The sequence below is a fragment of the Hemiscyllium ocellatum genome, chromosome 3 (genome assembly GCF_020745735.1).
Source record: "Hemiscyllium ocellatum isolate sHemOce1 chromosome 3, sHemOce1.pat.X.cur, whole genome shotgun sequence".
NCBI classification, from domain to species: Eukaryota; Metazoa; Chordata; class Chondrichthyes; order Orectolobiformes; family Hemiscylliidae; genus Hemiscyllium; species Hemiscyllium ocellatum.
Window position 1 is genome coordinate 58,657,465 of NC_083403.1, and position 27,665 is coordinate 58,685,129.

A 27,665-nucleotide genomic window follows, 5' to 3' on the forward strand; every position below is an offset into this window, starting at 1 on the left:
ACCAACCACTACAGCGGACAGCTGAAACGGACACCCGGAAGCGGCAAGGACAGACCACTATAAATACTGGAAGAAACATCAAAGAAACACTTTGCAGGAGGCTCCAGAGCACTGATGATGTCTCCTAGCCAGGGGACGAAACGTTTGCAACAAAAACTTCCAGCTCGGCGAACAGAACCACTACAGTGAAAAGTTTTGTGATGTGGTAACACAAATACAAATATCAATGGAAGAAAACTTTTCAGAATTGTTCACATTAGTCTTGGCTGTAGCTGAAGATTTTACATGAAGTGCAAATTGCATGAAGCTTCTCTTAGAGGGATTCTTGTTGTGAGAACTGATGATTCTTGCCATAATTTGCCAAACCCAGCTCACGAAATACCTCTCCACCCCTGTGGTGTCCCCATGTTTGGGGGACATGTTTGGCTTCTTCATGCCAACACCATTCCCTGAAAAACTCCCAATTCGCAGGAAATCGGCTGAATGACTGACATCCCTGGAGCGTGCACTTTATTAAAATGGTTACTGTACAACAGGCAGACGTCAGCAATTCAGTGTTTCGTCTCGCTGGCAACTTAACAGCACCAAGCACAAAGCTATGCTGATCACAGTACATCATCAGCATGGCTGACACTCTGATGAACATACAACTCCATTCTCTTATTCCTGACCCTTGTTTAGCCAACAGACCATATGCTTTAGCTATCTTTATCTACATCCAGTGAAACACTGTCTCTACTCTGTCCCCAATGCCCACTGGAATCCCACACCATGTCATTGTCCAGTCAGGGAACGCCTGCTACAGGATAATTCCAAACCTAAGTTTTTACTTATAACTAGGAAAGAAGAACACAAAGAAAATTAATAGAAGCTGCAGCTCACCCTCTCTGTACAAACCAAATGCTGGCATTATCATCAATGATTATATTCCTTGATGCTCTGCTACACTCTGCTCCCATTTACTGAAGCCAGGTGTCAATCAGGTCCTATCCAACTTGGTTCAATCAGGTTCTATCCTACCCAATGCAGCTGAGCTTTGTTATGGATAAGGAGAACATCTGTTCGGTTCTTCTCCCGAGATTTCTCTCACAAGATGGAATTTGCGCACACAAACCTCTGCAAACAATTAAAGTTTATTCCACCTTGTACAAGCTAGGTGATCCTCTTTTGGCCCTCTTTGCAGACGTGCGAATGCGAGTCAAAGTGAGGCCCTGAACAAAGAAAACACATTCCCTTTATACAGGTCAGTTGGTCATACTCACAGATACTCTGGCCACTCCCCCACAGTCACACACCACTCAAGACAACCCACTCACTCCCTCACAGTCACATGTTACCCCAGGTACAATGGTAGGATGAAATCATCCTCCGAGATAATATAAATGCCTTAATACTGGGGAATTGTTGTGCAAATGATTTCCTGACTCGGTGATTCCCCAAGACAATGCAGGTGCGACATACCTAGCTGTAAGCATTTCTGAATGGAATAGATTGAATGTTAGTTTAATTTGATAATAGCTGGGGAGTAGTAGCAAATGATTGTCTAAATGAAGTATGAATTACAATGGATAGCGCACAGGAATGTGGATGACTATCAGTGAGACAGAATGTCACCCCCCTCCCCACTTCCAGAATATTCAGCTTTGAAGTCTAACTCTTCAATATTACATTAATGTCCAAAGAGATATTCCCATTTAATCTTTTAACATTACCTTCTCCCCTTTATCATTACATGATCGCCACCTAGATGACACTACCAGCTTTCATAAGACTCTGACAGACCGTATTTAAGCAAGTTATTGATACACAACATGCAATGTTTATAACAACAGAAGTTACTAGTCCATATAGTAAATAGAATTTCCCACTAGTTTGTTACTGTAAATAGTATTTGAAGAATCCTCCCATGTGGAAAAAAATCACCAGTACAGTTCTTAAATCCACAGTTCTTAATGACCACTCCACCCCCTCCAAGTCGAGTGGAAATGAGCCAGTTCAATAAAATCCAACCTGAAAACAAAATTCAGTCTGTCCTCCTGCATCACTCCATGGAGAAATCTGAATTCTTGGGTAAGGGCAGTTAAATAATTAACAAAACTTGACAAAACTTCTGCCCTTGCAGAAATGCTTCAGATGGAGGATACCAGTGTATCTGAGCATGCTGCAGCTGTAGCTGCAGCAGCAGGCTAGGTGAACGCAACATTCGTTGCTGCATCTGCTCCCACTCTGCTGTTAAATGTAACAAAGCCAACGGGCTGTGGGGACATTAGCTTGATCAGTGAACCAGTATATCCCTTAAATGATCGAAAGACAAGGTAAAGCTCACGTGGTTTAATGTCCGTAGGAAGTACACTGGCAAAAAGTGTACAGACCTCCTCTACACTTGTTAACTTTTTAACTTTTTGTGCTCATGACTGAGGAGCTGATTGAATCCGTTTGATCAGGTTGTGGAGGGTGGGCGGTGGTCCGACGGGCATGCTTTACTTGTGAATAGAGGTGATGTTAGCTGCTGAAAGTATCTTTGCATTTCCTCCCTCATTCCTTCCTTGCCAAGGTGAGTATCTGTATGAAGACAGTCACACATTTAACTTCAACATTCTCAGTCATCTTGAAGTCTGTTACTCTGTTCACTATTTATGAAATTATCAAGTTTTATACAATCCATAAACCTCTAAATTGTACTGCCTAAACAATTCAGTCAATTATAAACAACAATCAGTGGTCCTAAAATCAAACTCTTGGGGGACCTTATTCAGGTTATCCAAAAATTATTTTTTTTAACAAATTGATACTTGGCTAATGTGAAAGCTGTCAGGAAATATATTTCAAAACTCTGGAACAACAAGAAACCAACAAAATGTTTCCTATGCTCTAGCCATTGAAGAAGCAGTTTCAGTTCAGATTTAAATCTCAAATATTCACAGGAAACAAATGCAGAATATATTAAAATATGTTCTCCAAACAAAACTTCCCAAATAAAACAGTCAGAATTACATTGGCAACTTTGGTAGAGATCAACATTATTTGAATTTGCAAAATGAAGGGGGACAATTAAGTCTTAATGTTATTTAACAGAAATGACATAGCTTAGCTTCAAGTTCTAATATTCTCTAAAATCTTAACAAAACATTAAAATGCACTCTCTTTTTTGTGGAAACTCTGCATTAAAAACACAGCAGCAAATATAACTTAATACAATACTCTCATCTGGCTAAAGTATGACCACTGACCAATTGCTTATTTTTAAACAGGCATTGTAGAATTTGGAACAAATCAGGGGCTCAAGGCACTCAATCAATTTGTTTTAAGGTTACAATTTTGATAATTTTTCAAAGGTCATAATGTTGTACAATTTCAATATAAAAACAAAATCTCCCCCATTACACAGCCCACAAAAGATAATACAAGATACAAGATAATGAGAGGCATAGATAGTCTCTGGCTATCGACTCTATTTCCCAGGGCAGAAATGACTAACACGAGGGGTCACAGTTTTAAGCTGGTTGGAGGAAAGTATAGAGGGGATGTCAGAGGCGGGTTCTTTACACAGAGAGTTGTGAGAGCATGGGATGCGTTGCCAGCAGCAGTTGTGGAAGCAAGGTCATTGCGGACATTTAAGAGACTGCTGGACATACATATGGTCACAGAAATTTGAGGGTGCATACATGAGGGTCAGTGTTCAGCACAACATCGTGGGCTGAAAGGCCTGTTCTGTACTGTACTGTTCTATGTTCTAAAACACATTGAATTGAGATCCTGATTCACACAAGGCAAAACATTTACTTAAAATGATTTTCTGAACCAGTATTTGAACAAGCCAAAATATTTAAAAAATCAATCCGTTTCACCATTGTACAATTTACATTGAAACTTCCCCACTCGATCCAAGTATTAGTACAACCTTAATTTCAGCATTTCTCATTTTTCTTTTGAAGAGGCTCTGGTCAGAATTCTTCTCATTTTAATAAGGAGGAAAAACACACATATTCAAGACCCCCCCCCCCCCAGTTCACCCAGTGATGACCCATGAAATGGAAACTGAGGAGCCAAAAGATGGAGGAGGTAGCCCTAAAAGATCCACGCCTGACAAAAATAAATCACGTTTACAGACTCCCAATCAGCTGTCATGGCACAAAATAAAACATAAGCATTGGTCCAAGATTCCGCAAACTCCATAGCGTTTGGTACGTGCACATAAAAAGATCACTAAAACATCCTCACCTCGGTGGAAACTAGACCAAGGAATGCCACCCGACCACCGGACGAGGCCATGAAGGAAAGAAAATCCAGCTGTACCCTCCTGACAAGATTACACCCACAAAGAGAAAAGGCTCACAGCGGAGCCCATGGCACCGCAGTCCATGCTGCTCCCCTCCCCTGGAGGAAGGACTCACAGGGTGGAGTCCACAGCACAAAAACCCGGACAAAGCTTCCCCAGCAGTCAGTGCACTTTACTGTCAGGATCCGAGCGGACTGTCTTCACTTTCTCCTCCTTTTCCCGATGACGCCATGCTGCCCTAAAAGTACATCTAAGGGGAAGTTGTTGGGGCCAAAGTCAACAAATCCAAGAAATACCAAATTCTAACTTTTTTTCTGGAGCCTCAAACCTTGAGTCTGTGGAGGACTTTAAACTCCTTTTTCCCTAGAGGATTTTAACCCCTTTTTCACTTTACTTCTCACGGTGACCCTAACTCCTTACCCTATACGTCTGGGGACTCTAAGCCTCGCTTAACCCTGGGGACTCTAACCATGATTTAGCCCTGTTTTGTGCAAAGCAACCCGTTAGTGTGCGAGTTACCTCAAAGATCCTGTCACCACCAAGTCCCAGGGGACAAGGGGTTGACTGAGTGTTAAGCTTAGAGAGAGTGATCAAGGTGAAGTTACCTTGTCGGCCTATCCGTCTCATGCAACCAACACTCAGCTTATTCAGTCCACCTGGAAGCTCCTTGTATGTTGGAATCCCACCGCTGCCACCATGTGTTAGGTTCTTTTCCTGAGGTTTCATACATGAGATGCAATTCACACATACCAATATATGCAAAGAGTTAAAGTTTATTAAATCTTGTACAAGCTAGGTGACCCCCTTTGACCCTCTTGTGAAGTCGAGTCAAAGTGAGACGCTGAACAAAGAAAACATATCTCCAGAAGACAGGTCAGTTGGCCATGCTTACAGATTAGATTAGTTAGATTACTTACACTGTGGAAACAGGCCCTTCGGCCCAACACGTTAACACTGACCTACCGATGCGCAACCCACCCAGACCCATTCCCCTACCTTTATCACTTCACCTAACACTACGGGCAATTTAGCATGGTTAATTCACCTAACCTGCACATTTTACGACTGTGGGAGGAAACCAGAGCACCCAGAGGAAACCCACGCAGACACGGGGAGAACGTGCAAATCCCACACAGTCAGTCGCCTGAGGTGGGAATTGAACCTGGGTCTCTGGCGCTGTGAGGCAGCAGTGCTAACCACTGTGCCACCGTGCTACTCCCCCATAGTCACATGCCACTCAAGACAATCTCGAGTCACTCCCTCACAGTCACATGTTACCCCAGGTACAATATTAGGATGAGGTCATCCTCACAGATAATGTAAATGTAAATGCCCTAATCCTGGGGAATCATTATGCAAATGATTTCCTGACTCAGTGATTCCCCAAGACAATGCAGGTACAACATACCTAGCTGCAGGAGATGGCTAGAAAGCATTTCTGAATGGAAGAGATTGAATGATAGTTTAATTTGATAATAGGAGGAGTAGTAGCAAATGATAGTCTAAATGAAGAATGAATTACAATGGATAGTCATCCACATTCCTGTATGCAATCTGAGAGACAGAATGCCACCCCCACCCACTTCCAGAATGTTCAGTTTTGAAGTCTAACTCTTCGATATTACATTAATGTCCAGAGAGATATTCCCATTTAATCTTTCAACATTATACATTCTCCTCCTTAATAGCTCCATTGTTGTTCTGGGAAAACAGGTTTCAGGCTTGAGTTCCTCAACATCCAGCACATCTCTGGTGGTCTTCTCTCATTGTACAGAAATGATATCATCCACTCTGTCTGAACTATATCAGAGCCCCCTGCACCTGGGGGTTGTTAGCTGTGTTTCTGACTGCTACTATCTGGGCTGCAGCACTGACCTTGTCATTGGGTAACAAAATAAACTGGTGTTACTTTGTACAGATGGTATCAGTCACTGCCATGATGCATCTGTGGTGCATGATTGAGAAAGTTTTCAAAGGTCGCCCACCCCTCTTTGGAAGGCAGGAGTTCAAAGCAGCTGTCGACTTCACAGCTACTGGAAGAGGATGGTCTCCCACTCCTGCAGCCCTCAGATCCTGCTCAATCACCACCATTTTCTGTTAGGATCCATGTGTCTGGGACACTATGTTAACACTGCACGTTGCTCACTCCTGGAAATGGTGTTGAGGCCAAAATGTATGGGTCTCTTACATATGCTATACATCATGAGGGGCCCTGTGACAGCAGCCCATGCCTGAGTTGAGGGCTTATTGTCCTCCATAATGGCGCACGCCAATAGTCTTGTGCTTGCTGCTGGCCCAGCTCCTCCTGTATCAGCCTACACGTCCTGAGCAAGGCAGTCAGAGGGACCAACATCCTATCAGCAGCTGGCTGCTTTACTCTTCAGTGTAAGGAGTGAACGACCGGTCTCCAAAGTGTTAGTGGTGGCACACCCTACAATAAGGGCTGAATACACTTCTCCATTCAGTAAGACCCTGATAACGATGACCATGTTTCCATCATTAACTCAGTTTCAGGCTCAGCATGGGAACCAACTTGGTGATTGCAGATAGCAATATGCCCCATTGGAGGTCTGTGTTGCACTTGGAATGAAAGATGTTGAAAGAGGCTGTGGAACAAAACAAGAGCTAGTGGGTAGGTGCAGTAGGTTTCAAGTACTGTGCTGACTCCATCCTCTAGCCCTGTGTATTAAACCCAGCATCATTATCCCAAGGACTGAAGATTAAATTCTTCAGATATCTTACTATTGCAATATGACAAAGTAAATTGAGAAGTATAAATGCTTATTCCCCTAACTATCCAAAAGCCCACATCGAAACACATGAATCAGGAGCAGACCAATATAGCTCTGAAGCTGATCTGATTCTCACCTCAAATCCACATTCCTGCCTTTACCTGATAACCCATCAACCTCTTGATTAACAGGAATTTATCTTCCTTTGCATTAAAAATATTCAAGGATTTTGCTGTCACTACCTGTTCAGGAAAAGAGTTTCAAAGACTTGAGACCATGTGAAAGCAATTAAGTTGCCTAATCTCTTTTGAATAGATGGCCTGATTTTTTAAAATGCAAATTTACACATCTAAACGTATATGTGTACACGCATTCTTCAGGGAAATGGGAAAAAAAACTTACTGCAGAGATTGGCCAAAGTGTTTTCCTCAGAATACTAATGGGTTATTCGTGAAGGTAAAAGGATAAAGCATAAGATGTTTCAGAGTCTGTTTATTTGATATTCCAGTGCAAGTGGTCAAGTTGTAACCATTCACAAATGTTTGAATTCTTGCTGACAGAACTTGCTCAGGAAATACAATAGTGAGATGTTCTTTCAAATTACGCTTTCAAAAGAGCAAATAGTTTTATCTCTGAACTGCTGAAGTGGGTTTTCTTTTCAGAGTTGGGAACTATCAACTGGGCAATTTCTTTATTGCAAGCTTTTCTCCAACACAGTTTGTTCTGAGCAGATTTGCTTCAACTCTGTTTGACAAAGCAAGAACCTCTCCGAGTTGTTATTTTCAATTCAGAAGGATTTTGAGCAAACAATGCAGTTGTCACCAATCATGTGCTTTCTAGGAAGTCTATTTAAAATACCTTCAGTGTTCAAAGTGGATATTTGGTTATCCAGATATTTTCCCACAAGTAAAGTCCTCTGAACAAGTTATATATGAAGTGGTTTTGTAACACTTGTGAAACAGGAATTTCTGATACAGCAGTTTCATTGTAACTTATTTATCTTGTGTAAATCTCACATTTTGATAGAGGCTGAAGTGAATACAACCATAATGTGTACACTATGGAAACTCATGAAAGCTATATTATGTTATTTTATATTCTTTCATTGTCTGGACTTCCAAGTGTATATTTGCATGGCACTGCAACTGTATGTTAATAACGTTCTTCCACCATTTTGAATTATATTGTGACTCCTTCACTGCCACTGGGTCAGAATACTGGTACTTGCTCCCCAACAGGACAGTGGGTGTTCATGCACCCAGTCTTTGCAGCAACTCACCACCCCCTTTCAGAGAGCAATTAGAAATGGGCAATAAATGTTGGCCAGCCAATGAAGTCCATAATCCACTGAATGATTTAAAAAAATAAATTAAGATAGTCTAGTCATGTAAAATACTAAACAGCAAAATCGAGGAGTTGCTTGAAAAATCAAGAGTATTTTTGGATGTATGTTCTTGAATTATGAATAACGTTTTGAATGTGAATCTACTTTTCTTCTTGAGATTTAGTTTTAGCATGTAGCATAAAAAGTACTGAAGCAATTAACTTTGTATTAAGCATCATTATCCAATGTACATATGCATTCATGACCTTTAGCATTTTAAAGTTCCAGAAACAAAATTATCAAGTGTAGAATAAATCACATTGAAAATCATTTAAAATTAGGAATTTAAAAAAATAGTTTCCACTAACTGGTTTATAAGAATTAAATTCATTAGGATCCCTGCTCCTGTTTATTATCTGCAACTCTTGATATATGGATGGGAAAAGGATTAGGTTTAGTGTGATCGCAAAATACCCATTAATGCTTACCACCAAGAATTATGTGAGTAATTCCTACCTGATTGCTATTGTTAAGTAACTGAATGTGGAGAATAGTACATTATCACCGTATTGTCATGGAGTGAAGAAGGCCATTTGATCCATTGTGCCTGCATTTGTACACCGGAAACCAACCAACACTTATAGGAAATTTAATGCACACAATCAGCAAAATATTTTTTCTATATAATCTGGTCTGCAAATGTAAGTAAGCCATTTGTGGAATAAAGCTTCTTTGTCACAAGAATGTGTCATTCTTTAAGCTATTAAAATCTTGTGGTCCTCTGTAAATCTTGTCATCACCAAGCTTTGCTCACCAGAGTGACCTTCCATTGCCCTTTATTTTTAAACTTCAGTACTCCCTAAAATATATTAGTGTAACAGCTTGATTTGGAGATTGGAGAATCACTGTCAAACAATGAATATAGTCTATTATTAAATAAATAACTACCCTGAAGTTAAACATCCTGTTGATTAAACAATAGCACAGTTGGCTTTGAAATAGTGTGACTATATCAGTGCCATTAAGCAAACTAATGTTAAAGCGAATGAGTCTCAACCTTCAAATTTTTATTACTAAATTGCTCTCCAATTTCAATTGCATGCAATTGAATGAAGAAGCTTATGGTGTCTTTCATGATTTTTCTGTACTTTTATTTTCTAAATTAAGGTAGCATAAAAGGTTAACTCTTTAAGTGGGAAACTAAGCATGGAAATGTTTGAATCTGATCTTTTTAATTTCAAATTTTCTCATAAAAATAACATGTAGATATGAAAGTTTAGCTCCTAGTGCGGTATTCAAACATATTGGTACCTGTATGCCCCCTGAAGAATTAAAATCTGAAATGTGACATTGATTTATGTTAACATTTTCAGTATATTTAGAACAGCGATAAGGAAAAACTTATTCAGCCAGAAAGTAGTGAATCTATGGAATTCATTGCCACAGAAGGCAGATGATTTGACTGTATTTAAGATTGAGGTTCTTGAGTATCGAGGTGATCGAGGTGATCGAGGAGCAGGTGGGAAAATGGGGTTGAGAAACTTATCAGCCATGATGGATGGTCGAGCAGAAGTCATTTAGGAGGGCATGCGATTTTATCAGTTTTGGATTTCTTTAATTTGAATCAAAATTGTTTTTTATAACCATATTTGTGGAAGCCTTGACTTTGATATTTTACAGACAAACCAGTAATTTATTACTTTAGTCCTTTTTAAGCCAAAAAAGATAAAGAAACAAGTCAAAATCTGGAGTTGGTTAAACTTAATCTTTGCCCAGGAATGAGAGAAATGCTCAGAAAATGTTACATTCTATGTACTTTTCTGGATATGTCAGAAATCTAGATAATGAGTTCTTATCTGTGGCAGGCAATGGAGGCCCTTTGAAATGTGAATGCTAAGATAAATGCTTAAAAATCCAAATTATGAATGTGTCAAATGAAGGTGTGCTTGAATTTGCAAGGATACAAATAATTCTTAAAATGGGTCATCCAGAAAAAAAGTGCCAATAGTTTGGCCATTTGATCAGAGCTAAAACGCTTTAGTGGCCAAAATAAAAGGCAGCAGAAAGAAAAGTTGACCTAGTCACAGTTGGATGATGGATATAACAAGGCTTTTGAAGTGTATAGCTGTAGTTGTGTCAGAGTAACACAAGACATCTAAGTGTGATACACCATGACAGGACAGCTCGTGGTAGGTGAATCTGCAATCTACAAGATTGGCAAATATTGATACAATTCAATTTTAAACTTATTTGAAGCTGCTTCCACCACTGTCATACATCCCAGTGCACAAGTTGCTATGTCAATAAAAAATGTCTTCTGATGTAATTTTTAGTTCTATGGTTAATCTGTGCCCTCCGGTTACTGAAACTTCTGCCAGTGGAAACCATTACACCATATTTACTCGATCAAAATCTGTCATGATTTTGAAACCTCTCTCAAATTATCTCTTAAATTTCATTGCTTGAAGGAGGATAACCATAAATGATTCAATCCCTTTCTCAATACCATTACATTGAATTTCTGCAGTACTTTCTCTGCAGCCTTGATGATGTGTGTGCTGTTAAGAGTTGAACAAAACTCCAGTTGAGGCCTAACCACTGTTCTTGCATCCAGGGATATGCAGTAAGCTACTGATTGAAGCTGTAGTTGTTACTTTCTGCTGGTAGCAGGTGATCACAGAATTGTGATGGTGCCGGAGGAGGCTACTTGGCCCATCGTGTCAACGTTAGCGTTCCGAATGAGCATCGTGACTTGTGGCCACTCTCCCCACCTTTCCTCCATAATGCTGCATGTTATTTCGATTTAAATGATCATCAAATGTTTCCTTGAATACCTCTGTTGATTCTGCCTCCACCACGGTCTGAGGCAGTGCATTCCATCCACAAAACAGTTAACTTTGTGTCTCCTAATCCTTGCATTGACTAAAGGGCACAGTTTTCCCTTTTCAGTTATCAAAAGTCATAAGTATGTTATTTCAGTAAGAACAGAGAAGATGATAAGGGGGCGGGGGGGTGGGTGGGGTGCTGGGACATTGTTAGTCAGGATAGTATTATTGCAGTTGTGATAACATTTGAGGACTCATCCACTGAGGTAGTATGGGCTGAGGTTAGAAACAGGAAAGGAGAGGTCACCCTGTTGAGAGTTTTCTGCGGCCTCCGAATGGTTTCAGGGATATAGAAGAAAGGATAGCAAAGATGATTCTCAGTAGGAACGAGAGTAACGGGGTAGTTGTTATGGGGGACTTTAACTTCCCCAACATTGACTGGGAAGACGATAGTTCAAGGAGTTTAGATGGATTGGTTTTTGTTCACTGTGTGCATGAGGGTTTTCTGACATAGTATGTAGACAGATCAACAAGGGGTGATGCCATACTGGATTTGGTACCGGGGGAATGAACATAGCCAGCTGTTAGATTTGGAGGTAGGTGAGCACTTTGGCAATAGTGACCACAATTCGGTTATGTTTAAAATAGCAATGGACAGGGATAGGTATATACCTCCGGGAAAGAGGTATAACTGGGGGAAAGTCAACTATGATGCGATGAGGCAAGATATAGGATGGAAAAGGAAACTGCAGAGGATGGACGCACTTGAAATGTGGAACTTATTCAAGGAACAGCTACTGCAGGCCCTTGATAAATCTATACCTATCAGGCAGGGAGGTAGTTGACGAGAGAGGGAGCCATGGTTTACCAAAGAATTTGTCAAGAGGAAGAAGAAGGCTTATGTGAGGATGAGGTGGAAAGGCTCAGTTAGGGGGCTTGAGAGTTATAAGTTAGCCAGAAAATCTCAAGAGAGGGCTAAGAAGAGCCGGGAGGGGACATGAGAAGTTGTTAGCGGATAGGATCAAGGAAAGCCCTAAGGCCTTTCATAGATATATCAGGAATAAACAAATGCCTAGAGTAAGATTAAGGCCAATTGAAGATAGTAGTGGGAAGTTGTGTGTGGAATTTGAAGACATAGGGGAAGTGCTTAATACTTTTTATCAGTATTCGCATTGGAACAGGACAATGTTAGTGAGAATATGGAGACATAGACTACTAGATTAGATGGGATTGCATTTGATAACGAGGAGGTTCAGCAATTTTGGAAGATCTGAAAATAAATAAGACCCCTGGACTGGATGGGATTTATCCTCTGATTCTCTGGGAAACCAGGGAGGAGATTGTGTAGAGTCTTTGGCTTCGATCTTTATGTCATCGTTGTCGACAAGAGTAGTGCCAGAAAACTGGAGGATAGCAAATGCTGTTCCCTTGTTTAAGAAGGGGAGTCGAGACTACCCTGGTAATTATAAACCAGTCAGCCTTACTTTGGTTGTGGATAAGGTGTCGGAAAGGGCTATAAGAGATAGGATTTATAATCATCTGGAAAGGAATAATTTGATTAGAGACCGTCAACACAGTTTTGTGAAGGGTAGGTCGAGCCTAACTAACCTTATTGAGTTCTTTGAGAAGGTGACAAAACAGGTGGAAGAAGGTAAAGTGGTTGATGTGGTATATATGGACTTCAGCAAGGCATTTGATAAGGTTCCACGCAGTAGGTTATTGCACAAAATACGGAGTTTCGGGATTGAAGGTGACTTAATGAATTGGATCAGAACTTGGCTAGCTGAAAGAAGACAGGGTGGTGGTTGATGGGAAATGATCATCCTGAAGCTCTGTTACTAGTGGTATGTTGCAAGGATCTGTTATGGAGCCACTGCTATTAGTCATTTTTATAAATGATCTGGATGTGAGCCTAGATCTTTGATGAAGATCTTTGCTTCCTCACTCCCCACAGGAGTCGTACTGGAGGTGGCAAATGTTCCTCTTTTCAAGAAGGGAAATCCCTGGCAATTACAGACCAATCAGTCTTATATCTGTGGTCAACAAGGTTTTGGAAAGAATTGAGGGGTAGGATTTATGACTATTTGGAAAAGCATAGCGTGATTAAAAGCAGTCAGCATGGCTTTGTGAGAGGCAGGTCATGTCTCAAATCTTACTGACTTCTTTGAGGAGGTGACGAGACAGGTTGACAAAGGTCGGGCAGTGGATTTCAGCAAGGCATTTGATAATGTTCCCCCATGGTAGGCTCATTTATTAAAGTCAGGAGGTGTGTGATACAGGGAGATTTGGCTTCCTGGATTCAGAATTGGTTGGCTGACGGAAGGCAGAGAGTGGTTACAAATCGTAAGTATTCTGCCTGGACGTCAGTGGTGAATGGTATCTAGCAGGACTCTGTTCTTGGGCCTCTGCTCTTTGTAGGTTTTATCAATGACTTGGATGAGGAGGTTGAGGGATGAGTTAGTAAATTTGCCGATGACACCAAGGTCAGAAGTACCATTGATAGCATGGAGGGCTGTTGCAGGCTGCAGCGTGATATTGACTGGAGGCAGACTGGGCTGAGAAATGGCAGATGGAGTTCAACCTGGATAAATGCAAAGTGATGCATTTTGGAAGGTTGAACTTGAACGTTGAATATAGGATTAAAGACAGGATTCTTGGCAGTGTGGAGGAACTGCAGGATCTTGGTGTTCGAGTGCATAGATCTGTCAAAATTGCCACCCAAGTGGATAGGGTTGTTAAGAAACCATATGTTGTTTTGGCTTTCATTAACAGGGGTATTGAGTTTAAGAGTCGGGAAGTTTTGCTGCAGCTCTGCAAGACCCTGGTGAGACCACACGTGGAACATTGTGTCCAGTTCTGATCACCCTATTATAGGAAAGATGCAGAGGCTTTGGAGAGGGTGCAAAGAAGGTTTACCACGATGCTGTCTGGACTGGAGGGCTGATCTTACGAAGACAGGTTGACTAAGCTCGGACTTTTCTCTTTGGAGAGAAGGAGGAAGAGAGGTGACCTGATTGCGATGGACAAGGTAGGGAGAGGCATGGATAGAGTTGATAGCCAGAGACTTTTCCTCAGGGCAGGATTGACTGCCACAATGGGTTATAGTTTTTAAGGTGTTAGGAGGAAGGTATAGCAGAGACGTCAGAGGTAGGTTCTTTATGCAGAGAGTTGTAAATGTATGGAATATGTTGCCAGTGGTAGTTGTAGAAGCAGAGTCATTAGGGACATTTAAACAACTGCTGCACATGTACATGGACAGCGGTGAATTGACGGGGTGCATAGGTTAGTTTATTTTAGTTTAGTTTAGTATTAATCCTCGGCACAACGTTGTGGGCAGAAGGGCCTGTTCTGTGCTGTACTTTTCTATGTTCTGTGTAGAAGGATGGGTTAGTAAATTTGCATATGACACTAGGTAGGCAGATTTGTGGTTAGTGCTGAAGGATGTTGTGGGTTACAGCGAGACGTAGATAAGATACAGAGCTGGGTTGAGAATGGAGTTTGATGTAGAAAAGTGCGAGGTAGTTCACTTCAGAAGAAGTAACAGGAGTACTGGCCTAATGGTAAAAATCTTGGCACTGTAAATGAACAGAGGTCTTGATGTCCAAGTGCATAAATTCCTGCAAGTTGCCACCTAGGTTGATAGAGTTGTTAAGAAAGCATATGGTATGTTGACGGTTATTGGTAGGGGGATTGAATTTCGGAGCCATGAAGTCATACTTCAGCAGGACAAGACACTGGTAAGGACGCGCCTGGAGTATTGCATATAGTTTTTGTCACCATATTATAGGAAGGATGTGAAAGCTTTGGAAATGTTCAGAGGAGATATACTAGGATGTTGCCTGGTATGGAAAGAAGGTCTTATGAGGAAAGGCTGAGGGAACAGAGGCTGCTTTCATTGGAGAGAAGAGGGTTGTCGGGTGACTTAATTGAGATGTATAAGATAATCAGAGGGTTAGATAGGGTGGACAGTGAGAGCCTTTTTCCCTCGGTGAAGGCTAACACGAGGGGACATAGCTTTAAATTGAGGGGTGGTAGATTTACGACAGATATCAGGGATAGTTTCTTTACTCAGAGTAGTAGGGGCGTGGAACAACCTACCTGCAACAGTAGTAGACTCGCCAGCGTTAGGAGCATTTAAATGGGCATTGGACAGACATATGGATAATAATGGAACGGTGTAGTTTAGATGGGCATCAGATTAATTTCACACGTTGGTGCAACGTCGAGGGCTGAAGGGACTGTATTGCGCTGTTATGTTCTATGTACATCTATCAACTTTCTTCTCAATCTCCTGTACTCTAAGGTGAACAACTCTAGCTTCTGTAATTTAACCTTGTAATTAGAGTTCCTCAAATCTAGAACCATTGCAGTCAATTGGTCATCAGTAAGTAAAAAAGCTTTATGATCGTGATTAAAATAGTCAGTTGCCTCTGTCCAGTCAGTGATGTTTTCTGTTATTTACAAGCAAAAGTTTACAAACTCACAGTAAAATACTGATTTATTAAAAGATACAATTTTAGTTATTTTCTTGAAAGCTTTAAACTGACTCAGATAATGTTAATAATTTTCCCAATACAGGAAATTAACAACTTTCTGCCTAAATTTAAAGTTACTATCAATCACAAACAAATTAAATTGTATGTTTTTGTTAATGTGACATGGTTCCTCTCAGTATCTTCGCAGACAGTGGAAAATGTCTTTAAAACGTTGATTTATCGGGACAGGAGTTTGAAGGTTTGTGCAGCGCTGTAGTCTGATGACTGAAATAAAAGGATTGTTGCTTAGCAAAAACTCAACAAACATGCATTTCTTTTTGTGTGAAAAGTGCTTTGGCAATTTGGCAGTACCTTCAGTACCATACTGGAGTATGCTTAAGTCCTAAACAAGTCCTTGGACTAATACCTTACTAATTTAGAGTGAGGTTGCTCCCAAACAAGCCAAGCTGACAGTGAACATAATGGATGTTCTGGGACTTGAGGTTGTGTTTCTGATGTGAATATTTACATTGAAATGGTTTAATTGGAGAAAGAAAGACTGTCAAGGGATTTACTCCAGAGCTTTAAATGTGAGAGGCATGTATAATGTTGTTCACTGTAGATTATTTGGCTTTAACTGTGATAGCTGTACCAAAGGTACAAAATGAAAGGTCAGAAGAATTATGTTGAAGCCCCTTAATCATCATCTGTGATCCTAAAAGTAGAGGTGAAAAGAAATGCCTGACTTTCTTTCCCCTGTAAGTAACAGATGTAAAATAGACTAATCAGGCACTAGATACTGTGTCGACAAACACCTTTGAACAGTCTACCTGTCTGTACCTGTAGTTGAGAAAGATATTGAAGAGACTCAGAAATTATTTGGATGTAGATCATCACGCTGGTAAATTGGAAGCTGTCATTGCTGAAGCTGTACATTGCATTGCTAATGTCACATTTGAGTGCTGTGTTCAGTTCTGATTTTTTGCATCCCTCCTACTGTTAACTCCCTGGACTGTAGTATTAGATCAACAATGGTTGCCATCCTTGGCATTTCTATCCAGAATAAATGTTCACTCTGAAGAAAGCCCTTAGGACTCATGACCTTGTCATCAATGATTGTTTTGAAATAACGGCTTTGACTAAAGCTTAGCTCCTGATCACCAATTGGCTCGAGACATTTCTCTTGCTTGCAAAATTTTCGACTAAAACACAGCATGGGGACAGTATTGGTTTTATGCTGTTCTTATTCCGCCTCTCTCACAATTTACCTCCTTTAAGCAAATCGCTTCATATTTTTAAAAAGCCATTCACTGAATGTGGACATCTCTGGGAATGGCAGCACTTACTGCTGTTCCCTAATTTCTATTCAGAAGTGGTCTGTGATTTTTTATGAATGAGGCTGGAGGCAAACGCTGTTTCTTTAGTCAATGCAGTTCGCGGTATAAAACAGATTTTTCCAGTTAGAAGGAAGTGAAGACTGCAGATGCTGGAGATCAGAGTTGAGAGTATGGTGCTGGAAAAGCACAGCAGGTCAGACAGCATCCGAGGAGCATGAGAATCAACATTTCAGGCATAAAGTCCTTCATCAGGAATGAGGGTTGTGGGCTGGGGGGCTGAGAGATAAATGGGAGGGGGGGATGGGGTTTGGGGAGGATAGGGTAGCTCAGAACGTGATAGGTAGCTGAAGGTCAGAGAGGAGGGTGGAGCAGATAGATGGGAAAGACAATGTACAGGTTAAGAGGGCGGAACAGAGTTGGAGGCTTGAGACTGGGATAATGTGAGGGGAGGGGGTGGAAATGAGGAAACCGGTGAAATCCGCATTGATCCTGTGTGGTTGCAGGGTCCCAAGGTCGAATATGAGGCGTTCTTCCTCTAGGCACTGGGTGGCAAGGGTTTGGCAATGGAGGAGGCCCAGGATCTGCATGTCCTTGGCAGAGTGGAAGGGGGAGTTGAAGTGTTCAGCCACTGGGTGGCCAGGTTGGTTGGTGCGGGTGTCTCAGAGATGCTCTCTGAAATGATCTGCAAGTTGGCATCCTGCCTTCCAAACGTAGAAGAGACCACATTGGGTGCAACAGGTACAGTAGATGACACTGGTGGAGGTATAGGTAAATTTCTGTTAGATGTGGAAGGATCTGTTGGGACCTTGGACAGAGGTGAGGGGGGGCAGGTTTTGTGCTTCCTACGGTGGCAGGGGAAGGTGCCCGCAGTGGTATGTGGGTTGGAGTGTGGGCTATATTTCCCTCTCCACCCCTATCAGTGTTCCAGAGAGACCATTCCTTCTGCGATTCCCTCGTCAGATCCCTGCCTTCACCAGCCCACACCCCATTCCCGGCACCTTCCCCTGCTACCGTGGGAAGCACAAAATTCCCTCCTCTCGCCCCCTACACCTGTCCAAGGCCCCAAAGGATCTTTACACATCCAATAGAAATTTACCTGTGTCCCCACCAATGTCATCCGTTGCACCCAATGTGGTCTCCTCTACATCGGGGAGACAGGACGCCAACTTGCTCATCATTTCAGAGAACATCTCTGGGACACCCTCACCAACCAGCTCCACCACCCCATGGCTGAACACTTCAACTTCCTCTCCCACATTGTAATGGACATGCAGGTCTTGGGCCTCCTCTACCAGCAAGCCCTTATCATCCGACGCCTGGAAGTAGTACGCCTCATATTCCGCCTTGGGACCCTGTAACCACACAGGATCAATGTTGATTTCAACAATTTCCTCATTTCCCCTCCCCCCACATTATCCCAGTTCCAAACCTCTAACTCTGTACCGCCCTCTTGACCTGTCCATCATCTCTTCCATCTATCCACACCACCCTCCTCTCCGACCTATCACCTTCTCCCCCACCTTCATCTACCTATCGCATTCTGAGCAACCTGCCCTGTGCCCCCAACCCCATCCCCCCTGCCCCACAAGCCTCATTCTTGATGAAGGGCTTATGTCTAAAATTGTTCCAGTTACCAAGTTGACCAATTAAATCCCCCTCAATGTTTTTAATCATATTTCTCCACCAGGTTTTGTAGTAAGTTATGGATTTATTATAAAAACAAAACTTATTCCATAAAGCTGCAATATTCGCTGTTGATAATGTAGATTTATAAATATTTACTCCTATAAATATCCCCAAGAGAGGGACACAGTCTTCAGAAAAGAGAAAAATAAATTATCTGAAGTGATGAGCTTTCTGAAGAAATTGCATTTTGAGCAATGAATTATTTTTGAAGGCAAATGGATGAAGTAGAGAATGTACCGGAGTCTGTTGTCCTATTGCTCTGACTAAAGTATTCAAGTCATCAATCAAACATGGTTGTCTTTGAAGTCTTGCAGACACAGCCTTGAGCAGGAAACCTGATCTTGAGATGGTCTTTCAAACAAAAGGACAAATGTTACACCCTGAACTGGTGAAGATTTTCATTTCAGAATTGGGAAAGGTCAGCTCGGTAGCTTGTTCATAGCAACATTTCCTGCAATTCCATTTGTTCTCAGCAGGCTTCCCTTTAACGCAGCTGGTTCTTAGCAGGCTTTCAATTAACGGAACCAGATTAAACATGAATCTCTTCAATCTCCGACCACGAAGAAAGCTATCAGCATGATATTTGTGGCATGAAGTTTCTCTTTTCAATGTTTGCCAAGTTGAGATTTTCAGGGGGATGTCATGAAGGAAATGACAAGGTCAGAAGTCGCACACAACTAGGTCAAAGTCCAATATGATTATTTGAAATCACAAGCTTTCGGAGCACTACCCCTTTGTTAGGTTAAGTGTAGAGAGGCACATAGGCACAGAATTTATAGCAGAGAGATCAAAAGATCATATAAATGGTGTGAGTGGAGTGTTGTCAGGTTGACTAATAAGTCTCCGCAGGTGTTCAGAAGTGTCAGGTGTTGAGTAAAGTGTCAACCTCCACATAAAGGAAGTGGTTTATAACATTGAAGTATTCTCACGACCAACAAACCAGAAACTAAAATGTACTTTCTTTATATCATTTTATAGGAGCCAGATAAAAACTGGAAAATGCAAATGTGACAATGGTAGAAAATGAATCTTAAAAGCATTAGCTGATTTATTGCCATTACAGAGAAACCTAACATTTCAGAGAGACCATTAGTATTTCCGAGCTGGAGAGGTAGTTCATTCATAAATATGAACCTAATACATCATTTAAGGACTCAAGGTGTAACTCAATCATTAATGTAACATTTCTGAGTGTTTTCTAGTGAGATCAATAGCTGAAAATGGCAGGTTCTCATCATTGCAATGTCTTTAATTAATTGACTGTGGGGACCCAGTAAAGAGGTGCAGAATTATGGATAAATACTTGTAGATTTTCATGTTTAATTGCGTATGTGCAGAGTCTGGAAGTTGGAGTCAGTTCTGCAATTATCACCTCAAAATTCCCTCTTGTCATTATTTTATTCAGTTCTCTATGGAGTATTAGTCAGAGTTCTTCTACATTCTCTCTTCCCACTTTATTTATTGTTGAGAGGCATAATAATGTAATTGTTGACTGGAAAGTAGTTTTATTCATACTCAAACCTCTAAGGTCCATCAACCTGTGATCATTAGATAATGGATCTGATTACGTGTTGACATGATTTCTTCTCTTATGGTCTCTGATAATATTCCAAGCCAGTTAACTATCACGGGATTTCCTCAGGGAAAATGGATATGTATATCCGGAATTGCATTATATTTGGCATCCTGTCCAAAGATTGATCGTTACAGCTCTTGTTCTATCTCTAGCACACATAGAGTAGTGAAGTGCGAAATCCTATTTTTATCACTTTCTTTCTGGATTTCTGGCATGTATAGAATCTCGCTGCAAGACTAACTTGATCCTATCTTGACTTGATGTTTTGTTTTATTCAAATCCCTTCACAAGTCATGGACATTGCTTGCTCACACTGCATCTATTGTCCATTCTACATTCTTGAGAAGACGGAGCCCCTGAGCAGTAAGTACAACCAGAGTGCCTGAGCTACTAAATTCAGCATATTTCTTTTTGTGAGTAGGCAAGTAAGTTATAATTGTATGTTTGGGAGGATCGTGTGCAGTTTCTCTTTTAAACGGTTAATAGAGTTTTAAGATTTATACATTTTCTACTTGCCAACTAATATTAAATGGTTTAGATAGATTGGTATCATAAGGTGGAATCTTACAGGGGTCTGAATGACGTAGGCTGTGATGAGAATTAATGCCTATTGCAATGTCAGGAGATTTTGGGTGTTGAGGTGAAATTCTCTGTTGAATGAAGTGAGTTGCCTGTAAAGGTGGATTAATGCCTGTTAATGTCCTTATTAACTGCAAATATTGCCTTATAATATTGCAGCTTCCAATCATTCCACCACAGAGAGTGAACTGGATACTGAGAGTTCTTGATATGGAAGCCAGAGTGGGTACCTGACAATTTCAGCTTGCTGCTGGCTATAAAGAATCTTCATGTTGTTCACCAAGCAACATGATCTCAGGGCATGATCCATGGGCACCAGCAATGCAAACTTCTCTGCTATGGACATTGCCAACCCCTCATTATCCTCACAACACCTCTCCAATCCACTTTTGAACATTTTAGAAACATAGGAGAAAGTGAGAACTGCAGATGCTGGAGATCAGAGTCAGATGTGTGTTACTGGAAAAGCACAGCAGGTCAGGCAGCATCCGAGGAGCAGGAGAATCGATGCCTCTGGCATAAGCCCTTCATCAGGAATGAGGATATGAAGGGCTGAAGCCTGAAACGTCAATTATCCGGCTCCTCAGATGCCGCCTGACAAGCTATATCTTTCTACCCTCTTGATGCTAACCATTCTTCAACCAGACCCATTGTAGAACACCCATTTGGTTTGCTGATGATAATTCCCAATATTTGACTCAGTTCAGGGTGTGAGTATAGGGGATGGTGTGCACCCTTGCAGTACAGTTCAGACAGAGTGTACATAATCCTGATGAAGGGCTTATGCCTGAAATGTTGATTCTCCTGCTGCTTGACCTCCTGTGCTTTTCCAGCAACACACTCTTGATTTTCGAAGCATAGAACTGCATTGCATATCACAGTGGTAACTGTCTTTGGAACGCTGTTGCAAGGGCACTTTATTGCATTATGAGGGTGAACTACAACCTCTTGTTTTTGTTCAGTTGACTGTCATTAAAAGTTAATATTTGGAATTGTCCAATTGCTTGCCTGTGTGTGATGTACCCCAATTGGACAGTGACAAGATGAAGGTATCCAGTGGGCATTGAGTCAGAGTGGACAGAGAGGTTGTTTAGATGGCTGTAACCATGCACAAGTAAGTTGTGTGTGTGAGATAGTTAAGCAGCATTGAGGGTGAGAGAAAAGGGTTGTGTGTGTGAGGAAGTGAATGTGCCACACACACTGCATGGCTTTGTGACTGATGTGTCATCACCCTGCTGGTGAGAGGCTAGGCTGGTTTGCAAACATTTGTCAATGTACTGCAGTTTTTGAAACAATGTAGTGGCATCAAGGATTGCTGGTCTTTTGGTGAATATCAAAAGTTGCTAGTTCCAAGTTGTTCCTGAGAGAGTGATGAGTAGTAGGATAGGACTGGAATCGGGCAAGAGGGGCGGCTAGTAGTTAATGAAGCAAATTTGGTAAGAGAGTCTTGCAAGGTCTTGGAGCAAGAAACCATCCCCAAACAAATCCATCCACCGAAACATGATGTTAGCCATTTTGCAGTGAATCTTAAGTGAGCAATTGGTCTTGTGTCTTTCTTCCATTTTCTCCCATAATCATGAACATTCTTCCTTTTTAAAAAAAGAACAACCCAATTCCCTTTGAATGTCTCAACTATCCTGCCCACTTGCAATGTAGGAACGTTTTTCCTCATGTCACTTTTGCTTGTGTTTTTTTTTCTTTTTGACACCTTAAATTTGAAATGTGCCCTCACTGTCAATCCTTGTGAAGAGTAAGACCAGTGTTTCCATTGTACTCTGTTCAGACCCCTCATGATTTTGAATCTTCTGGCTGATCTTCTGTCTCCTTCTCTACCCCAAGGATAACCATTTCAACTGCTCCAAACAATCTACTTAACTGAACTTCCTTAACCTCAATACTGTTCCTGTGAATGTTTTCTGCACTTTTGCAATGGTTTTGCATCTTTTCTTGAGTACAGTGCCAAGTACCTGGCACACAATTCTAGCTCATGCTAAGCCAGCATTTGATAGTGTTGATAAGTATTTCTCCTCCTTGCATTTGTTCAATCTTAATAGATTAGTGTGGACAGGCCTCTCGGGCTGTTTAATTAGGGAATACATATAGGATCTGGCAAGATGGAAAATTTCTGAAAATTTAAGAAAATGTGTGTGAGATGTAACCCCTTTGGACAGTGACAAGGTGGGTATTGAGTCAGAGTAGACATAGAAAGGTTGCATTGACATTAAATAATGTGGACTTATCTGATGTATTTTAAGTACAAAAAGTAAATGAAGCAATCTTTTTCTAATAGATAATTAGTCCTTCAATATTTTTTATTCCACAGAGAAAGTGGGTCATTGAATATAATCAGTGTTGAGTTTGACAGATTTTTGATTAACGAGCACTGAGCGTTACCAAAGGGCAGGAAGCAAAATATAGTTAAGTCCATAATTGGATCAGCCATTGATCTTGTTGGATAGCAGGGCAGATTTAAAAGGCTGAATGGCCTATTTCCACTCCCATTTCTTATGTCCTTGTACAACTTCAACAAGCTTCCTTGTTTCTGTACTCTGTGCCCCACTAGTACAGCCTTGGTTACTATAAACTACTCTCTCAACATGACCTGCTACCCAAACATGCAAATATACATCCAGGTTCCTCCACTTCTATTTGACGCCTTTAAAATTGTTTAGAGAAAATATCTGCAGATACTGGAATCCGAAGAAAACAAGCAGGAAGCTAGACAAACACTCCAGGTCAGGCAGCATCAGGAGGTGGCAAAGTCAATGTTTTGGGTATATACCATTTTTGATGCTGTACCAAAACAATGTGTGATGCACAGACATTTTGAAATTAATATTCCAAACCTTAATCACTGTCACTTGTATCTTCATCTGCCTGGTCACTAAAGTTCGGAAAACCCCTTCCAATGATTTGCATCTGTCCTATGCTTTTTCTCGAATCATAGATTCCCTACCGTATCGAAACAGGCCCTTCAGCCTAGAAGGTCCACACCAACCCGCTGAAGAGTAATCTACTCAGATCCCTTCCCCGACTACTCTACATTTTACCTTAGACTAATGCACCTAATTTACACATCCCTGAACACTATGGACATTTAGCATGGCCAATTCACCTAACCTGCACATTTTTGGATTGTGGAAGGAAACCGGAGCACCTGGAGGCAACTCACGCAGATACAGGGAGAATGTGCAGACTCCACCCAGGCAGTCACCCAAGGCTGGAATTGAACCTAGGTCCCTGGAGCTGTGAGGTAGCAGTGCTAACCACTGAGCTCCATGCCACCTACGTTTAGGTATTTTCTGTCAAGGCTTTGGCCATCTGTTCTAAAATCTCCTTTTGTGGCTTGATATGAAATTATTTTTGATGTCCTCTTGTGTACATATAGTGTCTTGGGATTATTTGCTATATTAAATTGGAATTGTTATGTCAAATCAGAATTCTTTTTAATGATAAATGTATATTGAAGACATGACCAACATGGCTAGTTCTAAAAAGCAGACATGTAGAAAATAGACCAAACATATTTGTTACACAAACCAAAAGACAGAAAATAAGTTATTTCTGTTCATTTTGGTCAGGGTTTTATTTAAATTTAAGCCAGTCTTTGGCTTAAATTAATATTGACTTATTAATCCTTCCAAATTACCTTCTGAGTGAGATGCAAAAGTCAACATTTTGAACAAAATAATGCAAATTTTAAATGTTTTCAAAATTGACACAGGTAAAACTTAAATCTAAATATTATGCACGCATATTGCTCTAATTTAGTCCTTCCCAAACCTTCCCTTCTGTGGACTGCTTAAAAGCTTTTAAGTTGTCACAACCCATTGATAAGAATGGAGAGTGGGTAGGAGGGACATCCTATGAAAGTGGGAGGAGCGGACCCCACCATTGCAGCCTCAGATCTTGTCACCTTGAAATTTCAGCTTGTAATCCTACATGACAAATTGTCTTCTCCCACTTCCAAAGCTATGCTCTAACACATTAAGATTGCATTTGAGTGTTAATCTTCAAAAGAAAATCCAAGGCACAATTGAGTTAATTTCAATTGTTCTTTGCCAATTTTTTATGCAGCAATAGATTGAATTATTAGCAGATTTCCCCTTGTGTGTGCCATTTTTAATTTAAATATGTTTTCTTTTCGATCTCCTGCTTCCAGATTGCAGTAATTTTCCAGAATTTCCCAGTTTATAAAACGCTGTAAAGCTTTTGCAGTGATTTCATGAAACAACCCATCCTTCTATCTTCAAAGTCCTTCAAAATTGGATTGTGAACAAGAGTATCTAGTTAGCTTGCTGCTTTCAACTGAGTGATTATATTGTTCTTCACTTAAATTAATCCATGAAGGGGTTTCAAAATAAATTTTAAGTCAGTGAAATAAAGGGAAACTGAATTGTTGATGCAATTCTCTTTGAATATTTCACAGGCATTCGAGTAACTTTTCCAGTCGTGGGAACAGCTATTCGTTGCGGATTTGTGCCATGGACCTGGGTGGCCAGGGTGTGATAAACAAAGTTTTATGGTGCCATAATTACACAATGGACAGCCTGATGATCAGATAACAGGTAGTCATTCTGCTTTTAACTCCAAATCTGAAACCGTTGATCTTTTAAAGATTAAGCTAATCGTGGTGTTGTTTCTATGTGTTTGCGGGGTGGGCATGGGGTGTGGTGCAGGGAGGAAGAGGAGTGAGCGTGGCAGGGGATATGGATGCTGGTGGTGTTTTGAAGTACTCATGAACTTTGAACCTTACCCTCCATGTTTATCGTTGAACATGCATGGAAAACTTCTGATGGATATTTTTGAGAAATGTGTTGAGCCAAATTAATTAGTGCATTAAAAATTAAATATGGTCCCAACTTGATGTCATGCAGTGCCTCTTGTGTGTTCATTTATGTAGGAAACCAGATTTTTTTTTATTTTATTGATGTTGATTGAAATCTATTTGAACAGGAAAATTGGGATGTCTTCCTATCTCATTGACTCTTACAATCTTGTATAACCAGAGAAATGATGGTTTACCTTTTCATCCTAAAGGTGGCACCACAAACTGTACACTGGAGAAGAAAGCTACATTATGGGCTGTAACCTTTAGGGTGGACCTTGCATGTGAAAAAAAAACTTCCAGACAAGTGAGCAATGTCCAGTAGGGAAGGGAAGGGAATGGACTGAGGTTGTCTTTATTTTAGTGTGATTAACTCAAGGAGTAGCATTTTGATCCTGTACCAAAACAATGCGTGATGCACAGACATTTTGAAAGTAATATTAAATAACAAAAAAAACAGTGGGGGGAGAATTTTGCCACCACTTTACTGCCTTTCGAGTCTTAGTTATTATAGTGAGAAGGGCAGCTGAATATTGCATTTATGTGCATTATAATGTGGTGAGTTTGCAGTTTACTGCTTGATTTGAATCAGATTACAGGTCACATCTGTAAAACTGTAAAAGCATTGTAAAATTTGTTTATTTCTTAAAACATTTCTTGTGCTCCTATTCCAAAAGCTTAACTTCCATGTGTTTGGGCTTTTGGTGCCAGTGAGATTGTGTGACTCAGTTACTAGTTGAAATTTAGATATTGTCACATACCTCCTACACAAGCTGCTGCTTAGATAAACTGGTCATGCACATTGTACATGTGAGGCAAGAGAACAGCAAAAAGCACTTAACAGTTGATATTGCATGCATTTTGAACATGGAGACATTCAGTAGAAAAACTGACCTCATTTGACCTTAATTTGTATTTTATTTATCTCTGGTAATGACTAGCTATCAATTATTTGGTTCTATATTTGTAAATCCCCAATGTTCCTGAAAGCAGCTTTGGAGTGCCCTAGGGTTTTTTTTATAATAATGATCTTATTAAGAACAGTCACACACAACATTTTATATTCAAAATTTTCAGTAACTGGATGAGTCATACTAATTTATTTGAATTTACCTGCACTGGAACTGTTTTGTTGGAGGTGGGATTAAGAAAACAGAGTAAGGAATGTGAGGAAGGATTGGGACTGAATCAAAGTAGAGTGGAGGAAAGAGTTAGGAGTGAGCTGAGGAATGGGTAAAGGATAAAGCATGAGAAAGATGCAAGATTGGGAAAGCAGGCAAAATAGTCAGGGATGAAGTGTGCAGAGGAAAAACAAAGGATAGATGGGCAATAGTAAAGATCGAGATGAATGGTGATTTTAAAAAAGAATTCTTCACCTTATATGCGAGTCTCTGGCTAGAACAGCATTTATTGCTCATCCCCAGTTGCCGAGAAAAGGTTATAGTTACCTGCCTTCTTGAACTTCCTCTGTCCATAATGTAGTAGATGCATCCAAATTGCTGTTGGGATTGGAGTTCTAGACTTCTAATCTCTCAGCTGTGAAGGAGCAATAATTATAGTTTCATGTTAGGCTTGCTTGTTGGGAAACTAGCAAGCAGTGGTATTACCAGTCATCTGATGCCCTTGTCTTTCCAGGTGCTAGAAAGTGAGAAATTGGAAGGTGTTGTCAAGGCTTGGTGAGTTTTGTTTTTATACTGTATCCTGTATTTGGTTCACACTGCTGCCACTGCCCATTGATTCACACTCCCGACATCATCAATCAAGCAATTGTTTTGTCTTGGATGGTTTTGAGCTTCTTGAGTGTTGTTGTAGCTGCACTTGTCTGAATGACATTGTGGGCAGGTTTAAGAGGTTGATATTTTTCAAAGGATCATTTCCTCCATAGTGAGGAAAGACTTCACAAGGAAGGGAGAATACATGCAAAACATTTTCTGTTCAGCGCAAATGATTCTTCCTTCTGCAATTTGGGCACAGGAATGCATTCATGAAGGAGTTGTGGGCTGAAGTTGATGCAGTTTCTGCAG

At 40.7% G+C, this 27,665-nt stretch overlaps 1 protein-coding gene across 2 annotated transcripts in view; it reads left to right on the forward strand.

The window, feature by feature from the left end:
* The window catches only part of gpr63 (G protein-coupled receptor 63), a 142,857-nt gene that overhangs the window by 14,154 nt on the left and 101,038 nt on the right, over positions 1-27,665 (forward strand). Inside the window, exons 2-3 of one of the 2 annotated variants that reach the window (XR_009640948.1) lie at positions 25,243-25,381; positions 27,277-27,317. The gene's annotated coding sequence lies outside the window, so the exon portion shown is untranslated. The remainder of the gene's footprint in view (positions 1-25,242; positions 25,382-27,276; positions 27,318-27,665) is intronic. The other variant, XM_060820905.1, reaches the window with a different exon arrangement.